Source organism: Mytilus edulis, chromosome 2 (genome assembly GCF_963676685.1).
Source record: "Mytilus edulis chromosome 2, xbMytEdul2.2, whole genome shotgun sequence".
NCBI classification, from domain to species: Eukaryota; Metazoa; Mollusca; class Bivalvia; order Mytilida; family Mytilidae; genus Mytilus; species Mytilus edulis.
In genome coordinates, this window is record NC_092345.1 from 16,763,648 (window position 1) to 16,787,510 (window position 23,863).

Below are 23,863 nucleotides of genomic sequence, written 5' to 3' on the forward strand. Positions count from 1 at the left end.
CGAATGGTTAACAACTATCATATTTTGAAAAAAAACAAGTCATATGCATTGGGGAAAAACGGGGCCTGTGGTGATGAAGTAAATACAAATAAAAAAAAATATGGAACCATTCAGGAAATTTCAAACTCCTAGGCATTCAATAGTGTTTGTCAAAAACAGATATATGTGTTGATAATTATTTAGAAGAAAAAAAAATCAAAAAGTAAAAAATCTCTTAAGTGATTGGTCATTTAAGAATATTACTTTATTTATGCACAAACTGTAGTTGTGAAAACTCTTGCCCTACCAATTATAATCCAATGTTTTATTGTTATACCAGATCCATTCCAAAATAAATTAAAGCAGATACAACCTATGCTATACAGATTTATGTGGGATGGTTAATTGGACCAAATTAAAAGAAAATACAGGGATTGCAGTGTAAAAATGCCGGTAGGCACTTAAAGTTAACCATCGAGAGACGTTAACCACCGAGAGTCGGTTTTTAGACCCGCCCAGTGCACCTAAGCACGCCTACTTTTGGAGCTCTTTAGTATGAAGATAAGAAAAATATACGAAATTACGGAACTATATACCCTGTTTTATCCTTGTTGTTGGTGTTTCTTGCGCATGCGCACAAAGCACGGTGATAGTTACGGTTACTGACTCAGGAACCTTGTATATTATATACCTCGAGGTAGGTTTACAGACGTTTAATAAACTGGATCCCTGTTGAGTTCACTTATCGGTACACTACGTTGGAATTACGGACCAGTTTAACATAAACATGGTAAATAGATATAGACAGCTGATAATCATAATTGATTAAGAAATAACCTGGAAGACGAAATGAGTTAACTATTGATTATAACAGAGACGAGAATGCCATCGTGTTTGTTCTGCTAAAAAAAGCAGGAACATTGGAGTTTATGGTTAGATTTTAAATATTTATTGTCTCCAAACTGAGTAAATTTGATATAGTAACAACCCCCCCCCCCTTTTTTTTTTTAAATAACTCGAGAACCACACATCGCGCTCGCTTAACAAAGTAACAATAAGAAATAATAATGGTTAGTTTCAAGAATAATTAATCGTCAAAACTTTTCCCCTCCCCGACATCAAAGGAAGTTAAATGTATTATCCCAAAATTAGACCAAATTATTATGATATAAGGACGTCTTGACAGGCTATTATTTTATTTTGTTTTGTTGGTTTTTTTTTTGCTATGACGTCTTCCTCCTGTATGTAAAAAACATAATAGACCCCCACCCCCCTTTTTCCCCATAATATAGCTTTTTAAGAAGTCATAATTATTTGGACTACCCCTGAATATATTTCAGACAGACTCTTCTCTAAAAAAATGTAAACATGATTTGAGAGAAATCTTTTGAATAGTTTTTTAAATGATTTAATTATTATGTCATGTATATAATTAACATTAACATAGTTATAATTTTTTTTTATTATTTTTTTTTTTTCAATTCAAATATTTATTGTCATATAAACTCTGAACAATAAGTTTGTGACAAATAATATAAACATACACAAAATACATTTAACAAACAAAACCATGAAAACAAAAAAAGCAAAAAAGCAAAACAATCTATCTATATGATATATAAATATATTTTATAAATAAATCAAGAGTCCCCTGTCCTCAGTTCTAAACTGAGACTACTAGTATAACACATAGTGTTATAGTAGTCTCAGCTATAAACTTTCCATTGTATTGACCAATATGACTAACTCATATGCTCTTTCCCATAAATGTCACAATATCAATATATTACAGTAAAACTGATAGTTTGATGACATTGTTTAAGACTATTGACCTCAGGTCAGCCTAGACTGAGTTTAAAACTGTAATTTATTCATTAAAACAGTTCAAGACATGTACCTTCTGAAATGTGATTGCATCATAATTAAACCTAAGGCATAACATACTTAGTGTGCAGGAAGTGCCACCAAATAAATACTGATTTGTAAAATTAGATGATGATATTTGTGAAGTCAAAGATATTATAGCTAGTTATAACTGGTTTTAGATATAAATCTGAGTAAAAGGTTGATTTATATGTGCTCTTTCATGTTTAGATTATAATTTAAATTTAATCTTTTGAAATTTTTTTTATAATATTAAGACATTAAAATCACAATTATTTATTTATACACAAAAAAATAATTTTTGTCCTTTTTTAGTTGAATGACTGTACACAAACATTATACACACATAATTTTGATAATTCTGTAATGTTTTTTTTCTATAGCCCCAGAATGTGACAAAAGACTTATTAATCCAAATTTACAAAAAATAGAAATAGTTCAGCTACCATAAGACTGCTATGACAAAAATTCTGCAGTTTCCAGAAATTGAGGTAGAGTATAGTTAGGAATAGTTTGATTATGCAGATGCTTAGTTTGCCATAAACAATTATGCCCTTGATACAAAAGCAGAGGAAACAAAAAAGTATGAAAATAGTTGAAAAAAGTAATCATTATTACCTAGTCATATACTGTAAATAGAAAAAGAGAAAAGCACTGGTTATGATTTGGTATTTTTAATAGCATTATCATTTGTCCATAACTTGGAATATATACTGGATTGAGCTTGACATTTATTTAATATCATTGACACATGGTTGCAAGAAATGGAGATGGTAATTTAAACCTAGCAATTTTATTAAGATTTAAACAAAAGTTATTGATTTGGTAGAATATGACTTTCTTTGTTTAAAGCTCGACATGTATGGATTTAGTGAGACTACTGTTAGTTTTTTTAAGTCGTACCTGAATAACAAAAGGTATACATTTGTAATGTTAACTCTGAACAACAACATGTAAAATTTGGTGTTCCCCAATGTTCTATACCTTGTCCTCTATTGTTTGTGCTATTTATAAATGACCTTCCCTTATGCATTAAAAATTGTGAAACAGACCTATATCGTTGTATATGCTGATGACACCACTATTCATAAATCAGGGGGAAACATCTAGAAAATATAAATGATGATGTTTAAGAAGATTTATACAGGGTTGAAGAGTGGTGTAAAATGAATAACATGTTCATAGATGCAAATGAAACAAAATGTTTGATTACTGGAACAAAGCAGAAACTATTCAGACTTTTCAACCAAACTTGATAATAAATTAAAGTATTACAAAATTCTTCATGTGAAAAAATATTAGTTTCAAAATTGACAGCCCACTAAGTAACTGGAGAAATCAAATTGACCAAGGTTGTGCTAATATATCATCCAGAATATACCATCTTTCTTAAATACATTTTTTTTTATATAACTGCAAGAAAACATAATACAATGGGTGTTATGCCCCTAATTGACTACTGTTGTATTATTTGGGATGAATGTAAAAATTGAGGGATAACAAGAATTTTAAAAAATCCAAAAAAGGGCAGCATGATAAATTCTAGATGCAGATCCGTTATCCCTCTTGGTATATAGGAGCACTATATTCTATGTTAACCTCCGACAGTAGGTATAAACAAATACTGTTGATAGACGGTATATAGGAGCACTATATTCCATGTTAACCACCGACGGTAGGTATAGACAAATACTGGTGATAGACAGTATATAGGAGCAATATATTCTATGTTAACCACTGACGGTAGGTATAGCCAAATACTGTTGATATACGGTATATAGGAGCACTATATCTTATGTTAACCACCGACGGTAGGTATAGACAAATACTGGTGATAGACGGTATATAAGAGCAATATATTGTATGTTAGGGACGACATCAAAAGTTCAATGAAGGATAAAAAACTTAATTCACATAGTTTTTTCACTGACCCCCCCACCCCCCTCTTAACTTAATTTGGGAAAAATTGATTGACCCATATGGATATATGTAAAAATCAATGTCGGATAACCAAATCTTGCAGCCGTTCAACCCCCCCACCCCCAAACTATTTGAATTAAGTTTTTTATCTTACATTGATCTTTTGATGTCGTCCCTTAAGCACCGACGGTAGGTATAAACAAATACTGTTGATAGACGGTATATAGGAGCATTATATTGTATGTTAACCACCGACGGTAGGTATAGAGAAATACTATTGATAGACGGTATATAGGAGCACTATATTCTATATTAACTACCCACAGTAGGTATAGATTAATACTGTTGATAGACGGTATATGGGAGCACTATATTGTATGTTAACCATCGACGGTAGGTATAGACAAATACTGTTGATAGACGGTATATAGGAGCATTATATTGTATGTTAACCACCGACGGTAAGTATAGACATATACTGTTGATAGATGGTATATAGGAGCACTATATTGTACGTTAACTACCGACGGTAGGTATAGACATATACTGTTGATAGATGGTATATAGGAGCACTATATTGTATGTAAACTACCGACAGTAGGTATAGACAAATACTGTTGATAGACGGTATATGGCAGCACTATATTGTATGTTAACTACCGACGGTAGGTATAGACAAATACTGTTGATAGACGGTATATAAGAGCACTATATCTTATGTTAACCACCGACGGTAGGTATAGACAAATACTGGTGATAGACGGTATATAAGAGCAATATATTGTATGTTAAGCACCGACGGTAGGTATAAACAAATACTGTTGATAGACGGTATATAGGAGCATTATATTGTATGTTAACCACCGACGGTAGGTATAGAGAAATACTATTGATAGACGGTATATAGGAGCACTATATTCTATATTAACTACCCACAGTAGGTATAGATTAATACTGTTGATAGACGGTATATGGGAGCACTATATTGTATGTTAACCATCGACGGTAGGTATAGACAAATACTGTTGATAGACGGTATATAGGAGCATTATATTGTATGTTAACCACCGACGGTAAGTATAGACATATACTGTTGATAGATGGTATATAGGAGCACTATATTGTACGTTAACTACCGACGGTAGGTATAGACATATACTGTTGATAGATGGTATATAGGAGCACTATATTGTATGTAAACTACCGACAGTAGGTATAGACAAATACTGTTGATAGACGGTATATGGCAGCACTATATTGTATGTTAACTACCGACGGTAGGTATAGACAAATACTGTTGATAGACGGTATATAAGAGCACTACATGTATGTTAACCACATACGGTAGGTATAGACAAATACTGTTGATAGACGGTATATAGGAGCACTATATTGTATGTTAACTACCGACGGTAGGTATAGACAAATACTGTTGATAGACGGTATATAGGAGCACTATATTCTATATTAACTACCCACAGTAGGTATAGATTAATACTGTTGATAGACGGTATATGGGAGCACTATATTGTATGTTAACCATCGACGGTAGGTATAGACAAATACTGTTGATAGACGGTATATAGGAGCATTATATTGTATGTTAACCACCGATGGTAAGTATAGACATATACTGTTGATAGATGGTATATAGGAGCACTATATTGTACGTTAACTACCGACGGTAGGTATAGACATATACTGTTGATAGATGGTATATAGGAGCACTATATTGTATGTAAACTACCGACAGTAGGTATAGACAAATACTGTTGATAGACGGTATATGGCAGCACTATATTGTATGTTAACTACCGACGGTAGGTATAGACAAATACTGTTGATAGACGGTATATAAGAGCACTACATGTATGTTAACCACATACGGTAGGTATAGACAAATACTGTTGATAGACGGTATATAGGAGCACTATATTGTATGTTAACTACCGACGGTAGGTATAGACAAATACTGTTGATAGACGGTATATAGGAGCACTATATTGTATGTTAACTACCGACAGTAGGTATAGACAAATACTGTTGATAGACGGCATATGGGAGCACTATATTGTATGTTAACCACCGACGGTAGGTATAGACAAATACTGTTGATAGACGGTATATAGGAGCACTATATTCCATGTTAACCACCGACAGTAGGTATAAACAAATACTGTTGATAGACGGTATATAGGAGCACTATATTCCATGTTAACCACCGACGGTAGGTATAGACAAATACTGGTGATAGACAGTATATAGGAGCAATATATTCTATGTTAACCACTGACGGTAGGTATAGCCAAATACTGTTGATAGACGGTATATAGGAGCACTATATCTTATGTTAACCACCGACGGTAGGTATAGACAAATACTGGTGATAGACGGTATATAAGAGCAATATATTGTATGTTAAGCACCGACGGTAGGTATAAACAAATACTGTTGATAGACGGTATATAGGAGCATTATATTGTATGTTAACCACCGACGGTAGGTATAGAGAAATACTATTGATAGACGGTATATAGGAGCACTATATTCTATATTAACTACCCACAGTAGGTATAGATTAATACTGTTGATAGACGGTATATGGGAGCACTATATTGTATGTTAACCATCGACGGTAGGTATAGACAAATACTGTTGATAGACGGTATATAGGAGCATTATATTGTATGTTAACCACCGACGGTAGGTATAGACAAATACTGTTGATAGATGGTATATAGGAGCACTATATTGTATGTTAACTACCGACGGTAGGTATAGACAAATACTGTTGATAGACAGTATATAGGAGCACTATATTGTATGTCAGCTACCGACAGTAGGTATAGACACATACTGTTGATACACGGTATATAGGAGCACTATATTGTATGTTAACTACCGACGGTAGGTATAGACAAATACTGTTGATAGACGGTATATAGAAGCACTATATTGTATGTTAACTACGGACAGTAGGTATAGACACATACTGTTGATAGACGGTATATAGGAGCACTATATTGTATGTTAACTACCGACAGTAGGTATAGACAAATACTGTTGATAGACGTTATATAGGAGCACTATATTGTATGTTAACTACCAACAGTAGGTATAGACAAATACTGTTGATAGACGGCATATGGGAGCACTATATTGTATGTTAACTACCGACGGTAGGTATAGACAAATACTGTTGATAGACAGTATATAGGAGCACTATATTGTATGTCAGCTACCGACAGTAGGTATAGACACATACTGTTGATACACGGTATATAGGAGCACTATATTGTATGTTAACCACCGACGGTAGGTATAGACAAATACTGTTGATAGACAGTATATAGGAGCACTATATTGTATGTCAGCTACCGACAGTAGGTATAGACACATACTGTTGATACACGGTATATAGGAGCACTATATTGTATGTTAACCACCGACGGTAGGTATAGACAAATACTGTTGATAGAAGGTATATAGAAGCACTATATTGTATGTTAACTACCGACAGTAGGTATAGACAAATACTGTTGATAGACGGTATATAGGAGCACTATATTGTATGTTAACTACCGACAGTAGGTATAGACAAATACTGTTGATAGACGGCATATGGGAGCACTATATTGTATGTTAACCACCGACGGTAGGTATAGACAAATACTGTTGATAGACAGTATATAAGAGCACTATATTATATATTAACCACCGACGGTAGGTATAGATAAATACTGTTGATAGACGGTATATAGAAGCACTATATTGTATGTCAACTACCGACAGTAGGTATAGACAAATACTGTTGATAGACGGTTTATGGGAGCACTATATTGTATGTTAACCACTGACAGTGGGTATAGACAAATACTGTTGATAGACGGTATATAGGAGCACTATATTGTATGTTAACCACTGACGGTAGGTATAGACAAATACTGTTGATAGACGGTATATAGGAGCACTATATTGTATGTTAACTACCGACAGTAGGTATAGACAGATACTGTTGATAGACGGTATATGGGAGCACTATATTGTATGTTAACCACCGACGGTAGGTATAGACAAATACTGTTGATAGACGGTATATACATTGTAGGAGCACTATATTGTATGTTAACCACCGACGGTAGGTATAGACAAATACTGTTGATAGAAGGTATATAGAAGCACTATATTGTATGTTAACTACCGACAGTAGGTATAGACAAATACTGTTGATAGACGGTTTATGGGAGCATTATATTGTATGTTAACCACCGACGGTAGGTATAGACATATACTGATGATAGACGGTATATAGAAGCACTATATTGTATGTTAACTACCGACAGTAGGTATAGACTAATACTGTTGATAGACGGTATATAGGAGCACTACATTGTACGTTAAGTACCAACAGTAGGTATAGACTAAAACTCTTGATAGACGGTATATAGGAGCACTATATTGCATGTTAACCACCGACAGTAGGTATTAACAAATACTGTTGATAGACGGTATATAGAAGCACTATATTGTATGTTAACTACCGACAGTAGGTATAGACACATACTGTTGATAGACGGTATATAGGAGCACTATATTGTATGTTAACTACCGACAGTGGGTATAGACAAATACTGTTGATAGACGTTATATAGGAGCACTATATTGTATGTTAACTACCGACAGTAGGTATAGACAAATACTGTTGATAGACAATATATAGGAGCACTATATTGTATGTTAACTACCGACAGTAGGTATAGACAGATACTGTTGGTAGACGGTATATAGAAGCACTATATTGTATGTTAACCACCGACGGTAGGTATAGATAAATACTGTTGATAGACGGTATATAGGAGCACTATATTGTATGTTAACGACCAACAGTAGGTATAGACTAAAACTCTTGATAGACGTTATATAGGAGCACTATATTGTATGTTAACCACCGACGGTAGGTATAGACAAATACTGTTGATATACGGTGAATAGGAGTACTGTATTGCATGTTAACCACCGACGGTAGGTATAGATAAATACTGTTGATAGACGGTATATAGGAGCACTATATTGTATATTAACTACCAACAGTAGGTATAGACTTAAACTCTTGATAGACAGTATATAGGAGGACTATATTGCATGTTAACCACCGACGGTAGGTATAGACAAATACTGTTGATAGACGGTATATAGGAGCACTATATTGTATGTTAACTACCGACAGTAGGTATAGACAAATACTGTTGATAGACGGTTTATAGGAGCACTATATTGTATGTTAACCACCGACTGTAGGTATAAACAAATACTGTTGATAGACGGTATATGGGAGCACTATATTGTATGTTAACTACCGACAGTAGGTACAGACTAATACTGTTGATAGACGGTATATAGAAGCACTATATTGTATGTTAACTTTCGACAGTAGGTATAGACTAATACTGTTGATAGACGGTATATAGGAGCACTACATTGTACGTTAACTACCAACAGTAGGTATAGACTAAAACTCTTGATAGACGGTATATAGGAGCACTACATTGTACGTTAACTACCAACAGTAGGTATAGACTAAAACTCTGGATAGACGGTATATAGGAGCACTATATTGTATGTTAACCACCGACGGTAGGTATAAACAAATACTGTTGATAGACGGTATATAGAAGCACTATATTGCATGTTAATCACCGACGGTAGGTATAGACAACTGTCAATAGAATGTGTAATGGAGCACTGTATTGTATGTTAACCACCGACGGTAGGTACAGACAAATACTGTTGATATACGGTGTATAGGAGCACTATACTGTATGTTAACTACCGACAGTAGGTATAGACAAATACTGGTGATAGACTGTATATAGGAGCACTATATTGTATGTTAACTACCGACAGTAGGTATAGAAAAGTACTGTTGATAGACTTTATATAGGAGCACTATATTGTATGTTAACTACCAACAGTAGGTATAGACAGATACTGTTGATAGACGGTATATAGAAGCACTATATTGTATAATAACCACCGACGGTAGGTATAGACAAATACTGTTGATAGATGGTATATAGGAGCACTATATTGTATGTTAACTACCGACGGTAGGTATAGACAAATACTGTTGATAGACAGTATATAGGAGCACTATATTGTATGTCAGCTACCGACAGTAGGTATAGACACATACTGTTGATACACGGTATATAGGAGCACTATATTGTATGTTAACTACCGACGGTAGGTATAGACAAATACTGTTGATAGACGGTATATAGAAGCACTATATTGTATGTTAACTACGGACAGTAGGTATAGGCACATACTGTTGATAGACGGTATATAGGAGCACTATATTGTATGTTAACTACCGACAGTAGGTATAGACAAATACTGTTGATAGACGTTATATAGGAGCACTATATTGTATGTTAACTACCAACAGTAGGTATAGACAAATACTGTTGATAGACGGCATATGGGAGCACTATATTGTATGTTAACCACCGACGGTAGGTATAGACAAATACTGTTAATAGACGGTATATAGGAGCACTTTATTGCATGTTAACCACCGACGGTAGGTATAGACAAATACTGTTGATGGACGGTGCAAAGGAGTACTATATCGTATGTTAACCACTGACGGTAGGTATAGACAAATACTGTTGATAGACGGTATATAGGAGGACTGTATTGTATGTTAACCACCGACGGTAGGTATAGACAAATACTGTTGATATACGGTATATAGGAGTATTGTATTTTATGTCAAACATCGACGATAGGTATGGACAAAATCCAACAAATACTGTATACAGACAGTGTATAAAAGTACTGTATTGTATGGTAAACACTGACGGTTGGTATGGACAATTTCTGTATCATGCATCAATTGTAAATAAAAGTATCATGTGAGTGACACAGGCTTATTGAAGCTTCTAGTTTTGATATTATTAATGTGGAGATCTGGTCTAATTTATCATTTTCTCTATTACATGCATGATGACTGCAACAATTGAATTGAAATAAAAGTGATAATATTTCTGTTGTAGGTTATCAAGATTTAGTGTTTCCATACAAGTGACAAAGATTGAACAACAAAAACATCTCAAACTTTACAGGACAGAGTAGACTTTTCACTGTGCTTAGTTTTGTCTTTATGTCTTAATTATGATACCTTTAAAAAAAAACCAATAAAATGTGGAATAACATTTATTTCTATCTTATAAAGTGGAGTGAAGAAATAAGGGGTCATTGAAAACATAAGAATATATTGCTATCATATATGCAGATCAGCAGCCCATACATTTGCTATAGCACATAAATATGGGACCAATAATTTCAAGTTGCCTTTTAAAAAAGACCTTATTAATGTTATGCGAGATACCACCAAAGACCACTAGGTGTTGATCAAATGATATTGTAAATAAGAGGGTTGTCCAAAATATTTCCAACAGCTGTTTGATATACACTACCTTAATCAAACCACAATGGTAAAAAAACAGTTTTGGTCAGTCTTAAAAGAAGCAAATATAATTTAGAAAAAGTGCAAGCTGTTGATAAAAACTACAAATAACTGCCAGTCCTAAATGTGGGTGGAGATTACCATTTAGCACAAATGAGTTTCTGGACTAAAGAAAGTAATTTCGGCACAAACCGATTATACCCTTTCAAAAACTATGTGTAGTCCCTTTTATAAAAGTGGCAGATTATCTTTCTATCTAGAGTATCTATGACAACTAACTGCTGCTCCTAGTGACGTTAGTCTTTGGTTTTTGAAAAGATTGGATATATTGTCACAATTCTTTTCTAAGGTACCGGTCTGATAAACAGGAAGTAGCTAGATTAGCTACTAAATATATGCACACTGAAATATAGTCCCTTAAAATTCCCATGGCTGTGTACATGTTCAGATACGAACTATGAAAATTTTGTTTAAATCTTTAGAGAAGTAAAATCAAGTATGTATGTCTTTAGTTTTGTCAAATTGCTGTCTTGTTTTGTCCTGTTATTAGGTAACAGTACTGACACAATACTGTAAAAATACGGAGATGTGGTATGATTGCCAATGTGACGCCTACATGTATCCACTCAAGTTCAAATAAAGTGGATGTAAGCAGTTATATGCAACCATACAGCCTTCAACAATGAAAAAAAATCATATCAAATAGACCCTTGTAAATAGGTGTTGATCAAATGATATTGTAAATAAGAGGTTTGTATATTTCATGACGGTATAATACTAAACCCCTAACAGGAGGGATTGTGCCTGATATTCATATGATGAAGACATAATCTTTCAATCAGTTTAATTAAGGTCTGGTTCTGGCATGTCAATAACTGCTAGTAGTCTGTTGTTATTTATGTATTATTGTCATTTTGTTTCATATTCTGACATCGGACTCGGACTTCTCTTAAACTGAGTTTTACTGTGCGTATTGTTTCGCGTTTTTTTTTTTCTACATTGGCTACAGGTATAGGGGAGGGTTGAGATCTCAAAAAACATGTTTAATCCCGCCGCAATTTTGCGCCTGTCCCAAATTAGGAGCCTCTGACCTTTGTAAGTCTTGTATGATTTATAATTTTAGTTCCTTGTGTATAATTCGGAGCTTAGTATGACGTCTATTATCACTGAACTAGTATACATATTTGTTTAGGGGCCAGCTGACGGACACCTCCGTGTGCGGGAGTTTCTCGCTACATTGAAGATCTATCGGTGGCCTTCGGCTGTTGTCTGCTCTATGGTCGGGTTGTTGTCTCCTTGACACATTCCCCATTTCCATACTCAATTTTATAGTATGATTTACATCTACAATAATCACGAAACAATCAGAGACAAGTTTGGGTCTAAATCTGTATGTCCCACATAATCAAATTGACCGAAGAGAGAGGCGAAAGATACTAAAGGCTTATTCAAACACATAAGTCAATAATAAACTGACAAAACCACGGAAAAAAAAGAGAAAGATTAAAAAACAAACAACAGAATGCAAAACACAACAAAGAACATCACAGACTGAACAAAACGAACCTCGCCAAAAAACTGGTGTGACCAAATGACTAATTTATCTCAGCCTTACATTATTTAGCAGACCCTTTATTATACCAAACCAAACAAAGTTCTTTATGGTACAATGTTTTTGATCCATCGGTCTGTCAGTCCTGTTCTCGTTATTGCAACTCCTCTGAAACCACATAACAGAGTTTTATAAATCTTTGTAGATAATGAGGAAATTATGAAATTATCAATTCATTGATTTTCTATATACTCCTACAACAGTTTGTCATAAAATCTGTCTAAAGACCACAACAGAGTTTCATGAATTTTTTAGATAGTTAGGACATGCTATGTAAATGTGCATATTGGCTGAAAATCATGATTAATTTTTTTATGCCCCACCTACGATAGTAAATGGGCATTAGTTTTCCGGTCTATGCGTCTGCTCCTTCGTCCGTTTTCTCGATTCAGGTTAAATGTTTTGGTCAAGGTAGTTTTTGTTGAAGGTCAGGTCCAATAAACTTGAAACTTAGTACATATGTTTCCAATAATATGTTTTTTTCTAAGCTTAATGCCAAAGAAGGTATTTCCCCCTATTTCACGGTCCACTGAACAAAGAAAATGATAGAGCAAGTGGGGAACGGTGTACGATGGACACATTCTTGTTTTTGTCGAGCCTGCGACTTTTATCGCAGAAAGCTCGACATAGGAATGGTGATCCGGCGGCGGCGGCGACAGCGTTAGTTCACTTCTTAAAAGCTTTATATTTTAGACGGCGAACGACCTGGATGCTCCATACTTTAAATACAGATGCCTTAAGTTTGGAAGTTTCCGTCTGTCACATGTCCATTGTCCTTGAACTCATTTTCATGGTTCAGTGACTACTTGAAAAAAAGTTAAGAGTTTTTGTAATTTCTCTCATATTATGGGTAACTATGTTTAGTATTTGCGTACCTTGGTCAGCATGCCCATCAGACAGTTTTCACTTGACCTCGCCATCATTTCATGGATCAGTGAAAAGGGTTAAGTTTTTGGTGGTCAAGTCTATATCTCAGATACTATATGAAATATGTCTTGTATATTTGGTGTATAGAAGGATTGTAAGGTGTACATGTCCAACTGGCAGGTGTCATCTGATCTTGACCTGATTTCCTTGGTTCAATGGTCAAAGTTAAGCTTTTGAGTTTTGTTCGTTTTTTCTAATACTATATGCAATAGGTCAACTTTATTTGGTGTCTGGAAATATCTTATGATGTCAGCCTCGCAAGTCTCATTTTACCTTGTCCTCATTTTCGAGGTTCATTGTTCAGTGTTTAGTTTTTGTGCCAAGTGTCATCTGACCTTGACCTGCTTTGCATTGAATGATTGTAAGGTGTAAATGTATTCCTCAGTTTGGTCATATGACCTTGATCTCATTTTCTTTGGTCATGTTATTAATAAGTTTATGTGATAATTGTAGTAAAACTTTATATTTAGGTCTATCAACAAAAATAAGGAGAGAAATTTCAACGTGTGTACTCTTGTTAGGAATTAGGAACTATGCCTTCTGAACTTAGAATTTCGGCCTAAATATACTTCTGCATATCTTCTGAAATTACACAACAGAATTTCATGCGTGTTTGAACTAAATAATCTGTTGAAATTTTGTTTGCTTAGTGACAATGTCGGGCTGTGAAGTATGTGAGCGTACTCACAAATGTTCTTTGATTACACACAGTCAATGCATTGTCTGTGCTTCCCAGATACAGTCTGTATGCATTTTCTTTGTTGTAAATTAAATTAAGTTTATGTATTGTACGTCGTTCTTAGTCTTTATACATTGTTTATATGCTTTGACTATGAGTCTAAGATACTTCTATTGTCGGTATATCTTAGATTTAGTCGGTTAACACTGTCTATGGATCAGAGACACAGTATGTATGCATTGTAAGTTGTTCCAAGTTGAAATAAAAGTCTGTTTGTTTTGCCTGTTACTGCAAGATAAAGTGTTTCACTGCCTGTGGCTCTTATATACAGTCTGTATGCATTTTCTGTATGCTTTATCTATGGGTCTAATTTTTAGATACAGTCTGTATACAAACTGTATCTCTGACCCATATACAGTGTCCAAAAAAACTCTGTTTTAAGATCTCTAACCCATATACAGTGTGAAAATGATCTTTGGTTCTAAGATGCATTTTGTTTGATTGGCTGAATGCTTAGTATATATTGGTTTCGATATATGGTCTGTATGTATTGTATGGATCTTATATATTTGTATTTTTTTCCATCTGATGAGTAAGCCTTTTTCAACTGATTTTTATAGTTCGTTCTTATGTTGTACTGTTACACCATAGTCCCAGATTATTTGAGGTTTGGGATCCCGCTAACATGTTTAACCCCGCCACATTCTCTATGTATGTGCCTGTCCCAAGTTAGGAGACTGTAATTCAGTGGTTGTCGTTTGTTTATATGTTACATATTTGTTTTTCGTTCATTTTTTGTATATAAATTAGGTCGTTAGTTTTTTCGTTTAAATTGTTTCACATTGTCATTTCGGGACTTGTTATAGGTGACTATGCGGTATGTGCTGTGCTCATTGTTGAAGGCCGTACGGTGACCTATAGTTGTTAATTTCTGTGCCATTTTGGTCTCTTGTGGAGAGTTGTCAGTAGTGTTTGATGGACAGAATAAACCCATAAAGGTGGACGTCGGACGCTAACGCTATATTTGGACCTGGGTGTGAACGCCGACGCCATATTTGGGCCTTAACGCGGACGCCATGGTCGACTATGAAATCGGGACGCGAATTTGAGGTTGGATCGTATGATTCGGACATCGAGACACCGACGCCATATTTGGGCTTTAAACTTGGACGCTATACCTTAATGTTGCATCAGACTACCCTTTAAAGTGACGTCATATCCTTAAAAGTGGACGGTATATTCTCGAAAATGGACGAGAATTTGTCTTTGATAAACGCTTACCCAACCCCTAGGTAATAAGTCTGTGATAATTCTGAAAAGAATCTTCTACCTCTTAAATAATTAACTGCTTATACATGTTTATAACAACTGTAAGAATTCTCCAAGATATACTATTTATATTAATCAGAAAAACTGTCACTTAATGCAGTAGGCGGAACTATTCCCGTGTAAAAAGAATTGGATTAAAATGTTTGATATCAATACATAAAATATTTGTCTTTATCTTTTTAATTTTTGGATTTCTTATCTTATTAACATGACAATCGTGAAACATTCAGTAGTATTGCTTTCTACGGAAGCCCATTTAGGACCTCCCAAAAGTATAATTTTAATTCGAAATCACGAATTTAAATTGTTATCACGAATTTTATAATTCGTTTTAACAGATTAAATTTGTGATAATGAATTGGTGGAAATCGTTATAACAGATCTTGTAATTCGTTATTAAGAATTAAATTCCTTATCACAATTTTGTGTAATTTGTGATAACGATTTTATCGTTATAACGATTTTATTTTATGATTTCAACCACATATAATTACTATCATATGATTAGGATTTCAACCCAAATGATTAACTAAAACCACGTCTGGTCATTTAAAATTGTTTCTCATATAACATAATCTTATCTATATATTTGAAAGTTCCACGGTCGTAGTTGGTTTTTATCTTCAAAAATACACGGATAATATATTTAATCAATCAATATGTATATACACGTAGTTTGGATTGGGTTTACAGAATAGAGAATAATGGACGAAAAAATAAATAAAGAATGATATGGGCGAGAAAAATAAAGAATAAAGAAATATGACCAAAATAAATATAAAGAATAATGAAATAGGGACTGGTAAAATATATCGAATAGAGAAATATACGGCTGCTTAAATATAAGGAATTAAGAATTATGGGATGTTAAACTATAAAAATTTTTATAGAGGAATACAAACAAATATGACTGTATATAATTGCAGTAGCATTTTTTGTTTGTTTGTGCACGTGCAAGAATTATGTCCGTGCATAGAAACAAGAACCGGTTTTAACCGGTATAAATGAGATGATTCTGGCTCTGTAGGTGGCCGGCTCTTAGCATACGGTCCAATCAAACAAGTTTTATGTCTATATAGTCCTCAACATAGAATTATGATGAAGATTACTAAATGCTTAAGGAAGAAAGATGATCAGGAGGATTCATTAATTATACAGAAACAAAAAAATTTGTATTGACTATAATAATTATTTCAGCCGTATAGAAGATGAAGTAGGCTACTGTACTTATATAGTTATACACAACACATTTTAGCCTATTGCAAGGCAAAATTTATGTTCCTATCCAATATATCCTTTATCCCGCGGGGTGGCCTCTTTTACAAGACCTATATATGTATTTATGGTTAACGTGTTCTAAACATTCATGAACTATTTGCCACTGGACGTTAAGCAATCAATTACTATTTCCGTTTATTTCCTTAAATACGGGTTTGAGTATAACAAAGCTATAAGAGAGATACTAAAGGTTTCACTGGAATTAACACTATGGACGAGTTCTGTTTATTTATTAATAGCGAAAACTGTCTTTCATCCATCGTTTGAAAATAACGTACGTGGCAATTTCAAGGTGCGCCTTCCAAAACGCGATACGTTGGATGGATCGTGGGAATGTGCATTCAGGGTGTCATCTTCAAATATGTCGTCTCAAAGATGACCATGTATTTCTCTTGCTATATTTTCGAAAGAAGTGAAGTAAATCTATAAGAGGAAACTACTCACTGTCATTTAGAAAATTACGAGTATGTTTAATTGCAATATTTGCCGTAAAGTATATGTGTGGCCGCACGATCTTCAAAGACATATGAGAAGTAAGCATTCTTCCTATGAGCCACTATACCACCCAGGTGTTACATAGCAGCAGCAAAAGCAGCAACAGCAGCAGCAGAAAAAGAAGCAGCAGCAGCAAAAGCAGCAGCAGAAGGCTTTCGTGTTTAGACACCATTTCACCATGATTGTGTCCGGTCCAACCTCCTACGGAAAAACTTATTTTCTTTTATTTGTTTCAACACATAAGAAGGCTGTGAAGTCCTAGTCTAGACAGGATCGTTTGGTTGTATAAAAGGTGGCAACCTCTTTACGAGGAAATACAACGAACAGTGCTTCCACGCGTTGAATTCATTCGTGGAATTCCTTTTGATCTTGAAAAGATGACCTCATGTCGACATCGGCCAAAGACTCCAGAATAAATGATTTGTTTACGGAAGGGTGTCACCATAGGAATTTATCGGTCGTCGTTTTAAATCAGAATTTATACTTTGGCAAAGACCCCACCCAGAGACGAAACTGTCATTATCTCGTTCTCTTTAATAACCCCATTGATCGACAGCCCATCGTGACTCTTGGCCGACAGATGTATCCTTCTCGAGGGGACTTCTTTCTACAGAAAATTTGAAGAGGCAACGAGGACACCTTTCGGGTACCTTCTTGTTGACCTAAAAGCTAGAACCCCAGAAGCCTCCAGATTGCACACAGAAGTCTTGCAGGTCGGTCAAGGAGAGACACCAGACGGACAGAGGGATGACGACCGTCTCTCGAATACTTTTGAAGACGATAGTTCGGTCTCATCAGACGAAGATATTGCCGACGAGACAACACATAGTTCGTCAGAGGATGCTGAAACACGAAAAGATCTCATCGCCTGTCAGGATTGCGGAGTAGTGTTTGCTCACCTACGTGGATTAGAAGCCCAACGTCAGCAAGGATGTGGGAATAAAAACGGCATTGCTCTCCCGATGACCGGAAAAGATGTAGAGGATGCTTTGAGTGGATTGCCCGTGACCGTTTGCTGTGCAGAAGACTTGCCTAGATATACGAGCGACGGGCGTAGAAGGTTTGTGGTCAATACGGACAACTGTGATCAAAAGGGGAGTCATTGGGTTGCATTTCATTTCCCCGCATCGGGTCCATCAGAATTTTTCGACTCCATAGGACGATTACCGGAAAAGTACCAACGCTATTTCAGAAATGTACTCATTGTCAATGGACCGAAATACTGTGTGGTTTGCAATCAAATCCAACCCAATGATTCAGATACATGTGGCCTGTATTGCATTTATTACGTCAAATTGAGATGTCGGGACTCGAGATGAAGGACATTATCAACAACTTTTCATCCACTGACACGATTCAGAATGACAGTAAACTCGTAGCCCTATTTGGTTAAATGAAAAATTATGATACAAAACAAAAAAGAATGAAAAAAGAAAGAAAAAAAACAGAAGAAAAGATAAAAAATCTTAAAACACCTACATGGGTGTGTAGCATGTCTGAAGTCTTGAAAAACTCTTTCTAGGGTCACTAATAGTATCCACCCTGGAGGGTAGCCTGGTCAAACATTAAGATATAGCGTCCAGGATTTAAGCCCAAATATGGCGTCGGCGTCTCGATGTCCGAGTAACTTGGTCCAACCCGAAGTTTGCGTCTTGATTTCAGGGTCGACTATGGCGTCCGCTTCAAAGCCCAAATATGGCGTCGGCGTCCGCGCCAACTTTCAAATATGGCGTCAGGGTCCGACGTCCACCTTAATGGGGGTCATTCTGTCCCACAAACACTACTGTTGTCTCATTGGCAATCATACAACATCTACTTTTTTATATTATATATATATTATCTATACGCATATATTTTCTATATACGAATTTTACATGTTTAGATGATGCAATGAAAATTCAGAAGATATGTGGTAATATTGCCAATTAGAAACTTATCCATCAAAGACAAACGAACGTGAATCACCCATGAGTTACACATATGTATTCATGTAAAATGCTATTAAAACCCATTCCTGACTAGATGTGACGAAAAACGAAAACTAACAGCCCGATTAATGCTGTAACGATAAACGTCAAAATCAATATCAAAGACAGCAACCAATAACAATACAGTGCTCCTATTTACCGGCTACAAACAGTATTAGTCTATACCTACCGTCGGTGGTTAACATGCAATTCAGTACTCCTATATACCGTATATCAGCAGTATTTGTCTATGCCTACCGTCGGTGGTTAACATACAATATAGAGCTCCTATATACCGTCTATCAACAGTATTTGTCTATACCTACTCTCGGTAGTTAACATACAGTATAGTGCTCCTATACACCGTATATCAACAGTATTTGTCTGTACCTACTGTCGGTAGTTAACATATAATGAAGAGCGCCTATATACCGTCTATCAACAGTATTTGTCTATACCTACTGTCGGTAGTTAACATACAGTATAGTGCTCCTATACACCGTATATCAACAGTATTTGTCTGTACCTACCGTCGGTGGTTAACATACAATACAGTGCTCCATTACACAGTCTATTGACAGTTGTCTATATCTACCGTCGGTGATTAACATGCAATATAGTGCTCCTATATACCGTCTATCAACATAATGTATCTATACCTACCGTCGGTGGTTAACATACAATATAGTGCTCCTATATACCGTCTATCAACAGTATTTGTCTATACCTACTGTCGGTAGTTAACATACAATATAGTGCTCCTATATACCGTCTATCAACAGTATGTGTCTATACCTACTGTCGGTAGTTAACATATAATTAAGAGCGCCTATATACCGTCTATCAACAGTATTTGTCTATACTTACTGTCGGTAGTTAACATACAGTATAGTGCTCCTATACACCGTATATCAACAGTATTTGTCTGTACCTACCGTCGGTGGTTAACATACAATACAGTCCTTCTATATACCGTCTGTCAATACTATTTTTCTCTACCTACCGTCGGTGGTTAACATATAATACAGTGCACCTATATACCGGATATGGACAGTATTTGTCTGTACTTACCGTCTGTGGTTAACTTACAATACAGTACTCCTATAGACCGTCTATCAACACTATTTTTCTATACTTACCGTCGGTGGTCAAAATGACATATAGTACTCCGATATACCGTATATCAACAGTACCTGTCTAGACCTACCATCGGTGGTTAACAAGCAAAACAGTACTCCTATATACCGTATATTAATAGTATTTGTCTGTACCTACCGTCGATGGTTAACATGCAATACAGTCCTTCTATATACCGTCCATCAACAGTATTTTTCTATACCTACCGTCGGTGGTTAACATACAATACAGTCCTCCTATATACTGTCTATCAACACTATTTTTCTCTACCTACCGTCGGTTTTTTACATACAATACAGTACTCCTATATACCGTATATCAAAAGTATTTTTCTATACCTACCGTCGGTGGTTAACATACAATACAGTACTCCTATATGCCGTATATCAACAGTATTTTTCTATACCTACCGTCGGTGGTTAACATGCAATACAGTACTTCTATATACCGTATATCAACAGTATTTGTCTATAACTACCGTCGGTGGTTAAAATATAATACAGTACTTCTATATACCGTATATCAACAGTATTTGTCTATACCTACCGTCGGTGGTTAACATATAATACAGTGCACCTATATACCGTATATCAACAGTATTTGTCTATACCTACCGTCAGTGGTTAACATACAATAAAGTCCTTCTATATACCGTCTATCAATACTATTTTTCTCTACAAGCAATACAGTACTCCTATATACCGTATATCAACAGTACCTGTCTATACCTACCATCGGTGGTTAACAAGCAGTACGGTACTCCTATATACCATATAACAACAGTATTTGTTTGTACCTACCGTCAGTGTTTAACATACAATACAGTCCTTCTATATACCGTCTATCAATACTATTTTTCTCTACCTACCGTCGGTGGTTAACATATAATACAGTGCACCTATATACCGTCTATCAACACTATTTTTCTATACCTACCGTCGGTGGTTAACATGACATATAGTACTCCTATATACCGTATATCAACAGTACCTGTCTATACCTACTATTGGTGGTTAACAAGCAATACAGTACTCCTATATACCGTATATCAACACCTACCGTCGGTGGATAATGTATAATGTAGTGCTCCTACCAAATGTATATACTGTCTATTAAAATTATGTGTCTATACAAACTGTCGGTGGTTAACATACAATAAAGTGCTCCTATAAACCGTTTATCAACAGTTTTCATTTATACCTAACGTCGATGGTTAATATAACGTATTATATGGTCCATATTATATAGTGCTCATATATACCGTCTGTCAAAAGTATCTGAATTTACCTACCGTCGGTGGTTAACATACAATATAGTGCTCCTATATACCGTCTATTTACATCATTTCTTTATAAAATTGAGAATGGAAATCGGGAATGTGCCAAAGAGACAACAACCCGACCATAGAAAAAAAAACCAACAGCAGAAGGTCACCAACAGGTCTTCAATGTAGCGAGAAATTCCCGCACCCGGAGACGTCCTTCAGTCGGTGGTTAACGTAAAATATAGTGCTCCTTTATATACAGTTTTTCAATAGTATTTCTTTATACCTACTGTCGGTGGTTAACATAGAATTTATTGCTCCTATATACCGTCTATCAACAGTTTTTTGTCTATACCTACCGTCTGTGGTTAACCTACACAATTGTGCTCCTATATACCGCCTATCAACCGTATTTGTCTATACCTACCGGCGGTTGTTATCAAAACAAACGATGTTCAATCGGCAGTCCAAAGTTTCGTATCTATACTTCACTCTGAATGACCGATGACATTTATTTGACCAGTAACATTCCCTATTGTATTCATTATTTAGTTTTCTCCCTGAACTTGTCTGAAATATTTGCGGCTGTACTGATGGCAAACAACAATCAATCAATTTCTTAAAGTACTTCTTAATGTAAAAAATATATTTTTTTTTAATCTAACCAGTAATATGTGATTGGTGAATGTACGTATGACAATTACGCCAATTTTGAAAAAGCAAATTTTTTTTCATTTGCGCACATTGACATTTTTTAATTTGCGCCAAATTGATTCGAAAGGTTAGGTCTGATAAATTTAGATGTTAAAATTAAACTTTTTTTAACCAAACGCAGCAGTTCAATGAACACAAGCTACAATATAAATAAATGTGTATATAGACACATGTTGAGCTCATGCGTATCATCATTTAATCACACTTCTGGTACCCGAAAATTTACTTTCATATATGGAACCGATGCCATAAAGAAAAAAACAGGCATTAACTTGTAAAAATGATAATCAGATCTCTCAACGTGGCAGCAAATGTACCATAACATGAAAAAAAAATTTAATAAAAAAGGGGATGCTTTATTGTAGGGAAGATATCACAAGGTTGCAGTTCAACAGAAGTGTTGCATGACAATACTCAGTTAAAAAAGATTTGTGCATATGCAAATGTGCTTTTTATGTCAAACTGTTACAATCTTATTTTATAAAGTGCTACTTCAAGTGTGATGTACACAGTTTTTGCAATAAACTTATCCTGCTTTCAATCCCCCTCCTCCTCCCCGTCACGTGTGAGCAAGTGGCAGGTGGCAAAAGGCCAGAAGGAATATTTTTGTTATTATTATAAATAAATTCTATACATCTTATATGCCTCATGACTTGTGTTTACCTGTTAATTTGTGCAAATGAAGAAAATAAATTTGGCGCAAAGAAATAAAAAAAATAGGCGCTAATTAAGTGCAGATTGGCTCAAATGGAAAAAGCCGAAGCAAAAATAATCTTTTCTCGTATCAGATCAAATTGGTGTTTTCTTTCTTTTTTTCATTCAGTTTCATCTAGTCCATTTGTTCATTTGACTCTGTCTCCATCACGACTAGGATACATTTTAATTTATGATGTAAAGTCGTTCAGGTTTTTGTTTTATTATATAAAAAAAGAAGATATGGCATGATTGCCAATGAGACAACTCTCTAAAAGAGACAAAGTGACACCAGAATTAACCATAAAAAAACCTTTAACAGATCACGGTACGCTCACGGTACAGATGTCTGTAAATTCAGAAATTAATGCGAGGTTTTTATTATTGCGACAATAATTAAGACTCGCATGTTGAAATATTGCGTTTGAATTAATCAGGATTTTTTCTTAATCGTTGTAATCAAAATCTCATTTCAGGCTATAATGACACTCACCGCATTAAATATTTAACAATT

The 23,863-nt window shown here is 35.1% G+C and overlaps 1 long non-coding RNA gene across 1 annotated transcript; it reads left to right on the top strand.

The window, feature by feature from the left end:
- The first annotated feature begins 726 nt into the window (after positions 1–726).
- On the top strand, positions 727–10,926 carry LOC139511579 (uncharacterized). The gene is made up of 3 exons (XR_011662048.1): positions 727–911; positions 2,247–2,354; positions 10,842–10,926. It is a non-coding gene; the product is annotated as an uncharacterized lncRNA (long non-coding RNA).
- The last annotated feature ends 12,937 nt before the right edge of the window (positions 10,927–23,863 follow it).